The 14,470-nt window shown below is 32.6% G+C and overlaps 1 protein-coding gene across 3 annotated transcripts in view; it reads left to right on the top strand.

The window, feature by feature from the left end:
* The window catches only part of NOVA1 (NOVA alternative splicing regulator 1), a 142,226-nt gene that overhangs the window by 28,539 nt on the left and 99,217 nt on the right, over window positions 1-14,470 (top strand). The window lies entirely within an intron of this gene.

Genomic DNA, 14,470 nt, shown 5'->3' with positions numbered 1-14,470 from the left:
TGTTTGTTGTGATGTGACAAAACAAATCTGGCTTGTGTGTGAAACAAATCTCTTATAATAGGGAGGCTATCTTTAATAACAAATGTAAAAGGGTTGTGGTAGCTGTGGCTTCCTGAGATCACAGAGAGAGACTTGTTTGCGTGTATTTGGTTTTCTTTTAAAATTTAAATGTACCACTAACTATAATTTACAGTTTCCTAGGGAAATTACATTTAATATGTGGCTTGAATGTGTTTTCTGTAAATACCTGTGGTTTTAAGTTATGTCTATTTTTGGTTAACTGGGTATGTTCATTTATTCAATAGCAGTCTTTTGGAACCACAAAAATGGAAAGCTTTTAGTTTTGGGTTTCTTGGTCTTCCCTCCACCCCCATGATTTGTATAATGCAATTCTTATTCTACTGTGCTCTTAAAATGAGAGAGGCTTTTTTGACCCACACATTTTGTTCAGGAGTTTAAATGTGGTTATTCTGAAAAAAAATTGATCTTCTGTAATATAAAGCCTAATATTTTAAATAGTGGATTTTAGATGCTTAATATCTTGGTTTTTGTTTTTTTTTTTACTCAAAACCCCACAGATCTTTTCTTGCATTAGCTGATATTCCATTATCAAAAGTTAAACTGAAGGTTAAAAAAGGTAATAAGGCTAAGAAAGGTATCTCTGAAAATACCTTATTTCCACTTTCGGTTTAATATAACTTATATCAGAACCAACTGTGAACATCTAACGGTAGCAAATAAAATTAGTTTGTCAGGTCTATTACTTACAGGGATATATTACAGTTATACTTTAATTCTGTGAAATAATTTTTTTTTTGGAAACCAAAGTTGATTTTTCCAGTAAGATCAAAGAATTTTCTTATTCTTTGGTCTGCTTTGGTCCCTTTCTTCACTTTCTGTGTAATGTGTTGAAACATCTCTGCTTTTCCTAGCTTGACAGCTAGAAGATGGTGCACTGTTCTGATTAATGACTCAAGACATTTTTCTCATTACAGTTGTGTAGTTTACAAAATGAAACACTCAAAATTTCTCTTTTTTAAAAAACATGTATTTCTCTAAATGCTAAACCATCAATATAGTAATTAACTGGTTTATATATATATATATATATATATATAAGGAATGAGCAAACAACTGGAAAAAATATACCATCACTAAACATTTCCTTTTCATATATATTAAAACATTTCTCTTGGGTCTTTGCAGAATTTCAATAGTAACAATCAGGACTTGTAAGTGCAGAATTCCCTTCTAGCATTTCATCTGCTGTAGATTGCTGTGATGCAACCAAAAGGGAAACACGGAAGTAGGGAGTTTAATAGGTTTCTACTCTTACTTGGTTTTAATTTAAGTATTTTCTGCATATCTGTCTGCACAGAATTTTGTTCTTTGCTTAGGTAGATTTTTTTTTTTTTACCATGTGTACTCATGTAAACTTAGCCATCCAGTTAAGATAATATATACTCGGTATATATTATAAGATAATATATACTCGGTATATTGAGTTGCAGAGGTCTCTTACTCTGGTCATCAGATCCACTAGTCTGCTCTGTTTAGCACCTTCTGTTGCCTGGCCCTGTGCCGGTGCAGTGTCCCTGACCTGCCTTTCAGATCATGTGTTTATAAGGACAGCTTCTTTTTTATTTAAGCACTCTAAATAATACTGGAAAATCACAAAACATTAAATATTCCTTTAGTTTCACTGTCCATCAGTTTGTGTCCATTGAGAAAGTAAAATTCTTTTGGTTTCAAACAGTAATGCTTTTCCAGCAACAGCTTCTTAACTTTTTCTTTGCAGGTTATTCAATGCTTTCCAGTATCTCAAATGTCCTTTACAGATGGCCAAATTGTGGGTGGAGCCTGAGTATTGCCAAATCCATATAAAAATAGCAAACTCCTGGGTCAGATAAGACAAAATCTTTTACTGCCCCAAAAGGCCTACTCGTTTGTCACCCTGGAAGAGAAGCTAGTGGAGGAGCAGTTCACCTGTGTGAAGTCTCCTGGATTCCTTTATTCATTACAGTAAAATACCAAACTTTTCAACTTGCTGGTGGCATCTTTTATAAATTGCTCATTCAGAACAGTTTTTGAACTTCCCAGCAAGTATTTGTTACAAATTGGAATGGATTTGACCTGGAAATATTGACACAGTTTGGTTATAGTTGTAGTGTATTATGGTCATTGCATTCCATTGTTGATAAATTGTCATTGGAGTCCCTTTATGAAAACAGATATGTTCTTAGATTTTAAATGTGCTTTTAATGAAGAAATACATTTGTAGATACTAAAGATGCTAACAGTTAGCCAAATGTTGCTATTTTGTTTCTGAGTGTCATGACAATTTTCATGATGCTTGACCCAGTTTTACAGCCAGGAAAATAAGAGTAATTTTGTCAGACCATTAGTTTACTGCCTGCAATGTGTATCCTCACTTCAGCTGTTTGCTTCAAAACATTTGTTAAGGATTATTGGAATTTACAAAGGAAGTCCTGCTTTGAGAATGAGTAAAGCAAGGTGTTGGAGGGGAACGTGGTGTACTCTTTCATAAGAAAACAGCAACCTTCTCCCTCCTCACCTCATGCCCTACTCCCAAAGAACATGTGACATGTTTCTTTTTAATAACGATATTTTAAAAAAATTTAGGTTTTTTTTTTTTTTTAATGTAAGGTTTCAGACAGTTCGTAAAAGGGAAAAAATGTCTTTTGGGTTCTTTCTAAGTTCTTAAATGAATGGTGCATGCTGTAACATCTTTTACAAAGAGAACTTTTCCTCCCATAGGGGTAAGAAGTATTTGAAATGTATTTAGGTTAATTGCAAATTAAAAAAAGAACAAAGTTTTAAATGGTCTAACAAAGTTTTAAATGGTCTAGTGGTCTGAATTAAAAAGAAAAAAAGTTTTCTATATCAATTTTTATTTGGTCATTCCTGTCCTAATTTTATTAGTGTTACAGTCCTTCACAGAATCCTTTGAGAATACTCGGATAGCCAAGACCTCAATTTCTAATTCAGGGAATTGTGTCAGACATTCCCCTTCCGTTCTTACTGAGGATTTTGGGGTTTGGTTGCTTGTTAAGTCTACTTTCCTTAGGTGAATGAGGTTTATGAGACTGTGGTGTGCCCTTTGTGGTCCCTTCTGACCTGTTTGCTCATTTCAGCCACGCAGAAGGATTTGCGTTTCAAAGATTTATTGAATGGGTTTTTTTTAAGGTCTCCCTTGTTTTGTGAAAATTGGAAGCTGTTTGCCAGTTGAGAGAAAAAGCCATTAAAAGGGCTTCAATGAAGCAAAGGCTTCACTGTTGAGTTTTACTGTATTACATAAGTATCTCAAATGCAAGAAAGATTTCTTGAGCCATACTCGGCTTCAGCATCTAGAGGTAATATCTTTAATATTGATTAAATACCATAATGTATATCCTTATGTTTATTAAAGAATAATGACTTATTGCTTTACCTTGCATATCTCATGTGTTTTAGGAATTCTTCATAAGTAGATACTTTTGGGGTTTTTTGTTTGTTTGTTTATTTTCAGAGATTAAACTTTATCTAGAAATTCAAGCAAACTTAAATCAGAGAAGCAAAATTAAGATCTTTGTTTTTGATTATAAATACCTTGTTCCTACAAGATAGAAACAAAAATCCCTTTAAAGTCTATTGCATTTACTATTTTAAAATAGCATAACCTTTATTGGCAAATGCCTACTTTGAATACGTTATCATAGTAATATTCATTATTTAAGTTAGAAACCATTATTAGTCACAGGGTTAGTCATGTGTGTTCTGTTCTTAGGTAATCTGTGTCCAGCTAACCCAGAAATGTTAAATGTAGTTCTGCCTTTTACAATAGCCTTTAATTGCTGAATCATTAAGGAGCATGATTAAATATACCAGGTATTTCAGACATCATCTTGTAAAGAATTTTGTAAAGGCCTACAGTATTTTTTAAGGCAGATGCTATGGGTGGCTGTTTTCAGTCTTTGTGCTTGAGGATTACTTTCTGTAGTTAATGTTGCTTATAACAATATAATAAACTCCCATATTTTGGTTTCTTGAAGCTAGACTTGTTTGGATTTTAAGATTAAATCCTGAAAGCAATAGCAATTACATGCTGTAATAATTTGGTGATTTTTCTAGTTCTTAGTTAAATATAATTTTATGTGCATGTGTAGCATGAAACCATTGTATAAATTGCAGAATATAATCTGAAAAAGCAAGAATAATGAAAAAAATCCCCTTTCTCCAGGTTTATATTAGCTGAAATATGCTCTCGTGTTTTTTTAGCTGTTCTTTTTATATGGAATATATTTCTACTAGAATTTCATATTTTTAATTTTTCTTTATTTTAACCTCTAGAGGTTTTAAATAGATTCATATCTATTTATAATTTTGTATGTAACCTATATTTTTAGACATTCTTTTCTCTTAGTTATGCCAAACTAGAGATACTGGTTTAAAGAAAAAAAATCATATGGAGAATGTCAGTGGTGAAGGTATTTGTTAGGGGAAGATTTACCTATATAGATTTTGAAAAAAAATCATATATTTCTTAAAAAAAAGGACAGTTCTATTTCTCAGTGATTGTATGTGCTTCCCTGCTACAGCTGCAGATATTTTGAATATGATCTTTCTTCCTCTACCATCCGACTTCTTTCTGCAGAGCCGTGCAGTGAAGTCATAATCCTGTGTTTCACATCCATCTGTTACCATAGAAATGATTGTAATAACCTAAATTTAGCATGATGTCTCTCCTGCAGGATCAAGCAGGAGGATTGAATGGGTTGTATGTGAAAGTATCTCTGTGAAAATCAGAATATGTTAGCAAAATCTAAATGCTGTGATAAATTTACAAAGAAAAAAAAGGAACATCTCAAGTAAAACATATATTGTGCTGCTTTTAGGTTATTTAAGTCATCATATATGAAAACTGCCACGTAGCATGCAAACTTAATATCAATAATTCTTTTTTGTCCTATCAGGAGCTAGTACAAAACACAAGATTCACTGGAAGATACATATTTTAATCTAAAAAAATTTTTAGTTTTTGAGACTATTATTGGAATGTTTATCATGGTCTGTATATATTAAAAAGCAAAGGAATGAGTTTAGAATTTACTATGAAAACGACAGTTTATTTTCATGTTTAAAAATGCGAACAGAACTTCTAAAAAGTTATTTTCTAGAAATAGAGTAGAAATAAATTTTCACTTTGAAAAAACCACAATTTATCATTGTTGGTTGAAAGCAGAGAGTACTTTATTGCATAGCTTAAGTCCTGTCTTACCACATTTATATTTTTTGGATAGATGCCCTTGCACAGAATTCTACCATTGTTCTGTGTGTTTCTGTCTCAAAGAAAGATAAAAAGAGAATGTATTATAAATGTCTAGGAAAGCTACATAACCAAAACTTCAAACTTAGGAAATGTTGAAACTACCATCTACATACAATCACCGTGAAAAATCCATTGAATGGATTATCCTGTACTGTTATAAACAGGATTCCAGGACCTTCACATAAAGGATGGTCTTTGGTCATCTGATGACCACCTAGTTAAAATATGTTGTTTTGTGACTGGCAAGCAAGCAGCTGCATGAATTGTTTACTTCATGTTACTTCATGTTATTGTTAACAGGATTGCTAATTTCCTTGTGGTCCTCATGGAGTATTTCAGCTACATACATGATTTGAATCACTCTGTAGAGTTGAAGCATTAATATTATCATTTCATAGATAGAAAGATTAGGCACAGAGGGATTCACATCAAAAGTAACTGTTAATTTTGAGTGTGATATTTGAGTTATTTACAAAATAATTTTTTTAAGTATTTTGTATTTAGTATTATATAACACAAAATATGTTCAAACCATAGCTCTCATTAACATGGTTAGATGATTAATGCTAAAATTTATGATCTATGTAAAATAGATCTTAAAATGTCAAATCAGAGACTCAATGAACAGGGTCTCCCCATTTTCTTTCCCCTCCTTCTTCCTCCACACCCTTGAATGTGTTTTCACTGTTACTTTCCCTCTGTTTCAGTAGGAAGAATAAATCTGTTTTTAAAGGGAAACTTTTTTTGCAATTTTACTTCCTTGTTCTGTGCATATCTTTCAACTTTGCAGCAAATCAGGCAAGATGTTCTATTATCAGGCCTGAAATATAGGCAATGATTACTTAGTGCTTTACTGGTAAACTTACTCCCAAGTAGTAGTGGGTCAGAAAACAGCATATAAAGCTAAAGAAACCTTGTTTGTTAGTTTTTTCACATGAATAAAGAGTATATGTTTCTGATTTTAAGATTATTATAAAAACCTTTCATGCTGTGATCCATATCCCTGCAAAATAGTGGTTCCTGGCTCACCATCTTCCTTGATTTAAGTACCTCAAATCAAAGGAAATAAAAGCTGTTGTTCTGTGGAAATATTTGGTTTTGGGTTTTTTTTAGGGAGGAGGTGGTTTTGATTTTTTTTTTTTCCCATACTATGTCTTAAGTCTGACCATGTTTTCAGGAGGTAGAACATAAAAAGCATCAGGAGCTTTTATGCTTTATTGGTGGTTCTGCAGACAGAAGATTGACATTTTCTTGATGATCGTTTTATTTCACTGAAAAATAGGAGTTAGGTAAGAGAAATATTGCCATTTTTTTTTTGATACATGACTGATATATATGTAGGGAAAAACAGTAGTAGCTTTTTCCTTTATTATGTAAACTGGTACTGGATATTCTCCTACTTATCGAATGTGCTTAAGTCAGCTGCAAGACAATTATATTGCCTTTTGGTGCTTTGTTATGACTGTAGCTCTTGTGTGTTTAAACCAAAAGTGTTAAGATTTGATGAAATGCCTTTTCCTTAGAAGTTATCACCTTGTCAATTCCCTGCTAGAAATCCTCATTGCCGTACATTATGTATTTATTTTTTTTTAAATTTCTGTTTTGGGTTTCTTTATATTTTTATTTTTTTATAATTTTTGTGACTGTTCTTTATGGGTTAAGCAATAGTTCCTTGGAAATTAGTAAGTGAAGGTGTAAAGCTGTGGTAATTTGTACAGTACTGCCCCTAATTAAATGTGTTAGTCTTCTTATTTTTAAGTTAGGTGATAATATAGAGTATTTGCAAAGTATTATATAAAATACAGAGCAAAGGAAATATTGTATGGTTCATGAACTTGTATGAATGAGTGTTGGAGTTGGAATAATAATTAAACAGACAATTTATCTTGACTTTCATTTAAAGAATTACTGCAATAAAGATACATTTTTTAATTAGCTCACAGTGTTTTTGAAAAACAATCAGTTAAAGAAAGGTAAATATCTTTAATGTAGATATTACATTTTTTTCTGTAATAAAATGAAAAAATTATGTTATATTTTATGCCTTTGAACATTCTTTTTTGTGAATAGATGTGAAAGAAAATGTATCAAAAGCTATTTTTTAAATTTGTGAATGCAATGTAATGGTGTTAATGTAATTAGAACAGATATTTGTCTCAAATGTAAAGAAATTTAAGTGACTATCAGCACAAGTGTTACATATTAATATCAACAATAGTTTCTTTTCTTCAATGGCTACAGCTATACTAAACCACATTTTTCTAAATTAGAGGCGTTTATGCTTTAAAAGCAACTTCACCTGCTTTGATGGAGTTTGAGGTTCCTAGTCCAATATAATTTAGTTTGCACCTGAAATTACTGAATGATGTTCACTAAGAAATCAGTTATAAAAGCGGGAATATAAAAGCAGCTAAATATGTGGGTTTGGGTTGGGGTTTTTTTGCCTTTTTTTTTTCTTTTTTTGGTTAGACTTGAACAAGGATTATTTCCTTTGATTCTGCATTTGTATATTTTTCACTTTTCAGGTAAGCTGTTATTTCTCTTCCTCCCTCTCACTTGAAAACCAGCTTTTTATTAACACTTTAACCACTCCTCATACTGTCGTTACATCATACAGGTAAGTTGCTTACCCCTTAAACAATTCAGATGGTGTCTTCTAAATATATCAGACATGGATTTTTTGTCACCCTGTGGTAGGCACACTTCCTGTCTTTTCTTATGAAGTTCAAGTGAACCGCCTTTTTGGTCAACTTAATTATTGGATTGTAGCTATTTCAGGAGATCATGTTGAATAATGAGGATTCATGAACAAGTTTGACATGTTTTTAGAGAGTTTTATATTTCAGGTTTGTACTCCATTGTAGTGTAAAGGCAATTAAAAGTAAAATATAGAAATCCACCTTGTGACCAAATATAAGCTAATGTAGCACTTCTCTTATGTTGCTACTTTCAGGTATTTGTAAGAATACGTGCAACTATCAAATTGAGAGGTCATATAAATGCTGATTAATGGCTTAGAACACAATAATACTTCTGCTTTAGTGTTGTAGTGTATTGGCTAGACATTTGCATCAGAAGGGTCAAGTGATGTCCATCAGTTACTAGAAAGTATTCTCAACTTTTAATAACTAGGATTTAAGGAGATTGACATGTACTATCTTGCTTCTAGAACCTTATAATATGGTAACAGAGTATGTTTGCTGATGATAGAAAAGAACAGTATGCTTGCATGAGAGTGATACAGCTATATGTAGAATGTACAACTCAGAAAACATTCTGGAGTTTTAGTTAATTATATGGATTGAGAAGCCTGATTGCATTCATCGTAGTCCCATTAGGCTTTTCTTTGAGGGAATTTGTTTCATGGAAGGTAGAAAACGGACTAATTATAGTGAGCATCTGGTCCAACCCTTAAGTGAAGCTGAGAGATATGTCTGGATAGATGGTCTGTTTAGGAGCTCAAGTGCATCGCTGAGTGCTTCAGGTTTCTCTAGATATGCTACTTCCGTTTGAAGAGTTTAAACAATATAAATGGATTGAGGCTGAATACTCAGGATCTGACAACCTCTGCTTCATAGGAACTTTCAGAGCATTCTTGCTGTTTCTCACAGAGGTTATAGAGAAACACATAATACAAGATTTTATTCAAGTAATTAGAGCGTCTATTTAGTTGAGGAGGTATTGAAATAATATTTAATCTCATCATTCTAAACCCCTGAAAATAAACTAAAAAATGAGAAAATAAGGTTGTAGGGTTTAGGTCTTGTGTATGAGGAGTCTAAAAGTATCTTACCTAGGTAAGGAAACCTAGATATTACTGTGGAAAACTGTAGGTGTTTTCAGAAATGGATGAGGTGAATTTAAAATAACCTGTATTGGTCTTCAGTAGAAAGTCAAGCGATCAATTTCTGATTTAATTGTGGTAACAGATTTGTATCTGTGTTACATCTTCCAGCAAGTCATACAAAGGACAGTCAGCAACATAGGGGAAGTAAAAGGAGAATCTCTATCTGTCTAAATAGGACACTCTTATCATTTAAACGTGGACTGGTTTTGCTGTTTTGTTTGGGTTTTTTCACTTTTGAAGATTCTAAAAGTGGATATTGAATAAATCAAACTCTTACACAGAAATATTTTCTAAACAGAGTGGTATGTGTAAAGCTTTTACTCTCTCTGAATGTTATGACAAACTCTGTATACCAACTCTGAGGATGTTTACATGTAACTTAATATCCTACATAATATCCTAGCAACTGGAAATGTATGTGATAAAAGCAAGTGTAGCTAGTTACACAGCTAGATTTATATTTTGCATAGCCTGTGTGCTAGATTTTAACTGTTAACAACACATTTGATTTACAGGTTAGAAATATCAGTGATGGTAAATAATTTTTTTGTTTGCTTTCTCTTAGATTATACTTTTTAGAATGAACTGGTATGGGAAGACAGCTCATTTGTAGGTGGCCAAAAGACAGAATTCTACTTGGATTTTTTTCAAGTTTTTATGTTCTTGTTTTAATATTAGTTATCAGAAGAACCTTCTATACACCAGTTAATAATTCTAAGCATAATCAAAAGGTATTTAAAAGTATTGAAAAATCTACTCAAAGTTATCAGCAGTAACTTTTCTCACTTTTATTTGGTTTATATGTATTTGTCTTTTTTATTTAGAATCGTGTGAATTTAGTTACCTTGATATATAGTAATAAATGCATAACATATCTTCTTCATCTCATGTACCTTGGTCTCCCTCCTTGTATTACCATTAATGCAGAGAAGACAAGGCTATCCCAACATTATTAAATCATAGATGCAAATACTCAGTCACTAGCAGTTTAAAGTAGGGGTTTGGTGTGTTTGCGTCTTGGGCTGACATTCTGGTTTTAGTGAACTAAGTCAGCAGAGCAATTTTGCAGGTAAAACAGGTGGATTATTGATTATTTCTAGTTCTACAGCCAAAGATACACTTTTGGATTCAGTATTATTTTTGAAAACAGCCTTTTCTCATTGTTGTTTCTCATACTTTGAGATCATATCTGAGACACACTGAACCAGTTGTGTTTCCGTTCTAGGTGCCTCGTGACAGTGCATTTAGTTTAATTCTTTGGCAAAGGCAGGCTTGACAAATGCTTCATCATCATGACTTTAGTTTTGAAAGTACATAAAAGTTACATGTATTTTAAAGTCATGGAAAAGAACCAGGGTCTTGAGAAACTTTATCTGATAAATATAAAATGTCCTCTATGGACAAACTTCCTGAAGCTCTCTTTTTCCCCATACATCTTTTATATCTCTGGTGTTGTGTGCCCCATGAAAGAAATAGTGGACTTCCGTAGGAAGTCTGTCTGTTTTGCCATATGGGACAGTAAAGTGTGCTATATCCTTAATGTAGTTGTGGTTATTGTACTTATGTGTGTCTTGTCTGGTACAAACAATTTTTCTAGAAGTAGGACCAACAAGTGAATTGTTTGAAAACCCTGGGTAATTGTTACAGGTATTAAACAAGTTATTAAGAGTTATTTCATTGTGAAGCATCTGAAATGGAAATATATTTAGAAAAAAAGTACCTTAGAGAATTTCAGAGATGCGGTCATAGTTGAATGCGTTCTTTACCCCGTTCTTTTCCATCTGTCAGACTTGCAAACAATCTTGCTTACTATCATATCTACCAAATCCCAGATACGGACACATCATATGTTTAATGTATGTAAATACTTTATCATATAAAGAAGATCAACAATGGATAGTTGAAAATACTTCAACCTTGTGATTTGTAATGAATAGGGAGTATTCTGTGCTGTTCCTGTGTAGTCTTTTTGTAGTACTAAAATCTTTCTATTCTTTCTTATAGTCTTCAGTTTCTCCTGTGTGACTGACTATTCATTTACAGTCATAGCATCTTTGGGTCTCAGATACAAAAATTGTAAAATATACTGCAAGTAATGGTGCCATGTAAAGATTGTATTAAGTTTTTCATTATTGTTCTGCTTTCTAAAAAAGACCTACATGGCAGATAAAAATTCTTCTAAACATAATCTGTAGTAGAATATCAATGTTTCATTATGTAATGACTTTCTACAGAAATCTTTAACTTTCTTGCTTTTCTTAACACCTTTGGTAGATGAGTGACCACACATTTGGTGGTGAACTAGATAATTTGCATATGAAAGTAGAAGTGCAGTCATTTATCCTAAAACAATGTGATATATATCATAACATGTGAGTTCCAAGTAAATGAAAATTTCTGTATAAAAGCACAAGTTTGAATAGCAGAGGAAGGAATGTGAAGAGAAAACATTTTCTGTAATATCTGGCATTAAAAAATTGTTTTGGCCACTACAGGATGAAGCTGTGCTGTATCTTGATAAATGCTTCTATTTATTTGGCAGAATCATGGGAGAATTTTAGTTTTAGATTGCTATCAAAATTAATTGTACAGCCTTTCTTTTTAAAGTATTCCTTATTCGTTGACTATATCGAGATACCATTTTCCTTCTCTTGTACCAGGTAAAAATGTCTGTGAGAGATGTCAATGTCACTTCATTTTTCATTTTTTAAAAATCTTAAATTAACACAGATAAGGAGAAGACAATATTCTGGTTGAACTGATATTTGGAAGTTGTTCTTTCATTGTAATACACAGTAAATTAGATATACCATGTTTTAGTTAGGTTTAATAGTGCATTTTAATTTTTGTTTCTATAATATTTTTCAAGTTTACTTCACCAATTTGTTGCTTACTCTCTTCCTATTTTAGTCAGTTTAAATTCTATGTACTCCTAAGTGAATATTCTGTCATATTTTTAACCTCCTCTGCAAGCTAAATTAAAATGGAGATACAAAAATGAAAAATATAGGTGTTTTTACTTCACAGAGTAATTGATGTTGAATGGGACCTGTTGTCCAGTACCCCTTACTGGAAGGTCATTTTGTCTAATACCCCCCTACTCCAGAAGAGCTACCTAGAACCAGTTGGTGAGGACCATCATACACAACTCACAGAATAAGGAATGACCTGGAGCCCATTAACAGTAGCTGGAAATAATTTGTGAGGATAATTCATGCAGATTTTAGCCAGTTTTCTATCAGTGCCTAAAAGTAAAGGCTGTGCACGATGAGTAAGTTTAGAAATCTAATAATTAGCCTCCAAGTTGAGAGGTTCTTTATCTTTGATTTATCTTTACTCAGTTGGAATATTATCGCAGAAGAGCATTCTTAGAGTTATTGGTAGTTACTTTAACACCACTCAAGCTATTAAACTTGAGTGCCAAGACTATTTTATAGGGTAGGACTGTAGCTCTTTTGACATGTTAGTTATTACTGTAGTGCAGGTGAAGATTTCACCCAGTTTGATGGCTGTGGAAGTTGAAAAATCAAACTCAATTGCTTTACATACCAAGTAGAATTAAAATGTAAGATGATGTCATTCTTAAATCTTTTGTTCATGATTAGTCCTTTTTTCGTTATGTTGAGGACCTGGGAGTTGTGCTCTTTTTTTTCTTTCAAAGTTGAAAGACTTTAACAAATTTTAGAGGCTCTTATATGCAGTGTAACCTTTTATTCTACTAAAGTATCCATTCTTAGTTGGTAAACAAGTTGCACAGTGCATTGTGAATTAGTTTTGCAACATTAATTTACATTTTTGTTATTTACTTGTTGGCATTACCATGATGGGTATTGTAAAAGGAAGTGCAGAAAGTGTATACAAGTTCTGGAACTCACATTGCATGTTGAGAAGTTGATGGCATTGTAATATCTGTGCTGGTGAACTGGGATGAGAAATGCTGGAGTAGCACACTACTTTAAAATCTGTCCAAGCTTGGGTAAATTCTTAGGACAAAACAGAATTTGGCAAGTTTTGAGTAAATGAAATACTGATGGATTTCATTGGGAAACTGCTGTTAAGTAACAAATTTATTGGATCTTTGTACTTCTCGGTACAGAAGCACTTTTGTTGCTTTGATGACAGTAGCTGAGCAGGTACAGAATGATAAGTATTCTGACTTTGCTGTTTAGAATTATACCTTTGTATTCTTATTTGATTTTATGTTTTTACTGTAGAGCCCTTTTTCCAAGCCAAAATTTTTTTGCAAAATCTTTGACTTGTAGAATGCTGGTACAGTTTCAACTAGGATTCCAGTTGAAAGAAAGCTTGTCCAGGAGGACTTCTAGTGGTGTCACCTCCAAATTTCACTGACAGTTTTCCATGGATGTTTTGAAGTCCTGGTTTAGTTAACATATCTAGACATTATTAGTGTGATGGCACTACTTTTTTTTTTATTAAGCTTGTACTTGCCACCATCAAAGGACATACACTAGTGGTTACATTGTGAGGGGAAAGGTTTTATGAGCCTGTTGGAGGCTCTCAACCTTAGATTCAATTAGATGTTGCCTAGTATTTATGTGAGATTAACACTTAAAATATAATTTCATTAGATAAAAATGGAATAAAACAGATGTATACAGTCTTCAGATAATTTTTTATTTAAATTCATCTCAGTTTTTCTTAATATTTCTATCTAAGTAATGATGCCCAGAGGTGAGGTCCTAATACACTTGTCGTCATGCAAAGCACTTTTTACCTATAATTAATATGTATTTAGAGAATGCAACATTAAAACCAAAAGATCACACCTACTGACAAATCTGTCTTAATCCATATTTTAAAGCACCATTATGGTCATCAGCAAAATCTTTTTCATAAACAGTACTAGAGTGCTAAGGACCCAATGATCCAGTGGACACTGGTATTTTATATTTTTCAGGAGCGCAGTGGAGCTGAGCTGATCCTGCCAACTTCCTCTACGTTTTCTGGGACCATGAAAGAACTGGCAACCCTGCCTTTTAACACTGGCTTATTTTTAGCTTGTTTCTGTAAACTATTCATCAAATCCCAAGATTAGAGAATAATTTGTAAGGCACTTTTAAGAAGGAGTTAAAATTAGTAACATTTCAGGCACTGAAAACTTTGATTTGCTATTGTACTTACATCAGTTGCACACATTTTTAATATTTGAATGCTAGCAAGAGAGCATAAAGACTCAAGATTGAAAAATCAGTTAACTAACATATCCCCCTTTCAAAAGAACTGTTCACTTAAGGAAATTAATGTATTTTTTTGTACAAATAATGGCCTGAAAT

Source organism: Pipra filicauda, unplaced genomic scaffold, assembly GCF_003945595.2.
Source record: "Pipra filicauda isolate LSUMZ 115617 unplaced genomic scaffold, ASM394559v2 scaffold11_size5308982_pilon, whole genome shotgun sequence".
NCBI classification, from domain to species: Eukaryota; Metazoa; Chordata; class Aves; order Passeriformes; family Pipridae; genus Pipra; species Pipra filicauda.
This window is presented reverse-complemented; position numbering and strand designations above follow the sequence as displayed.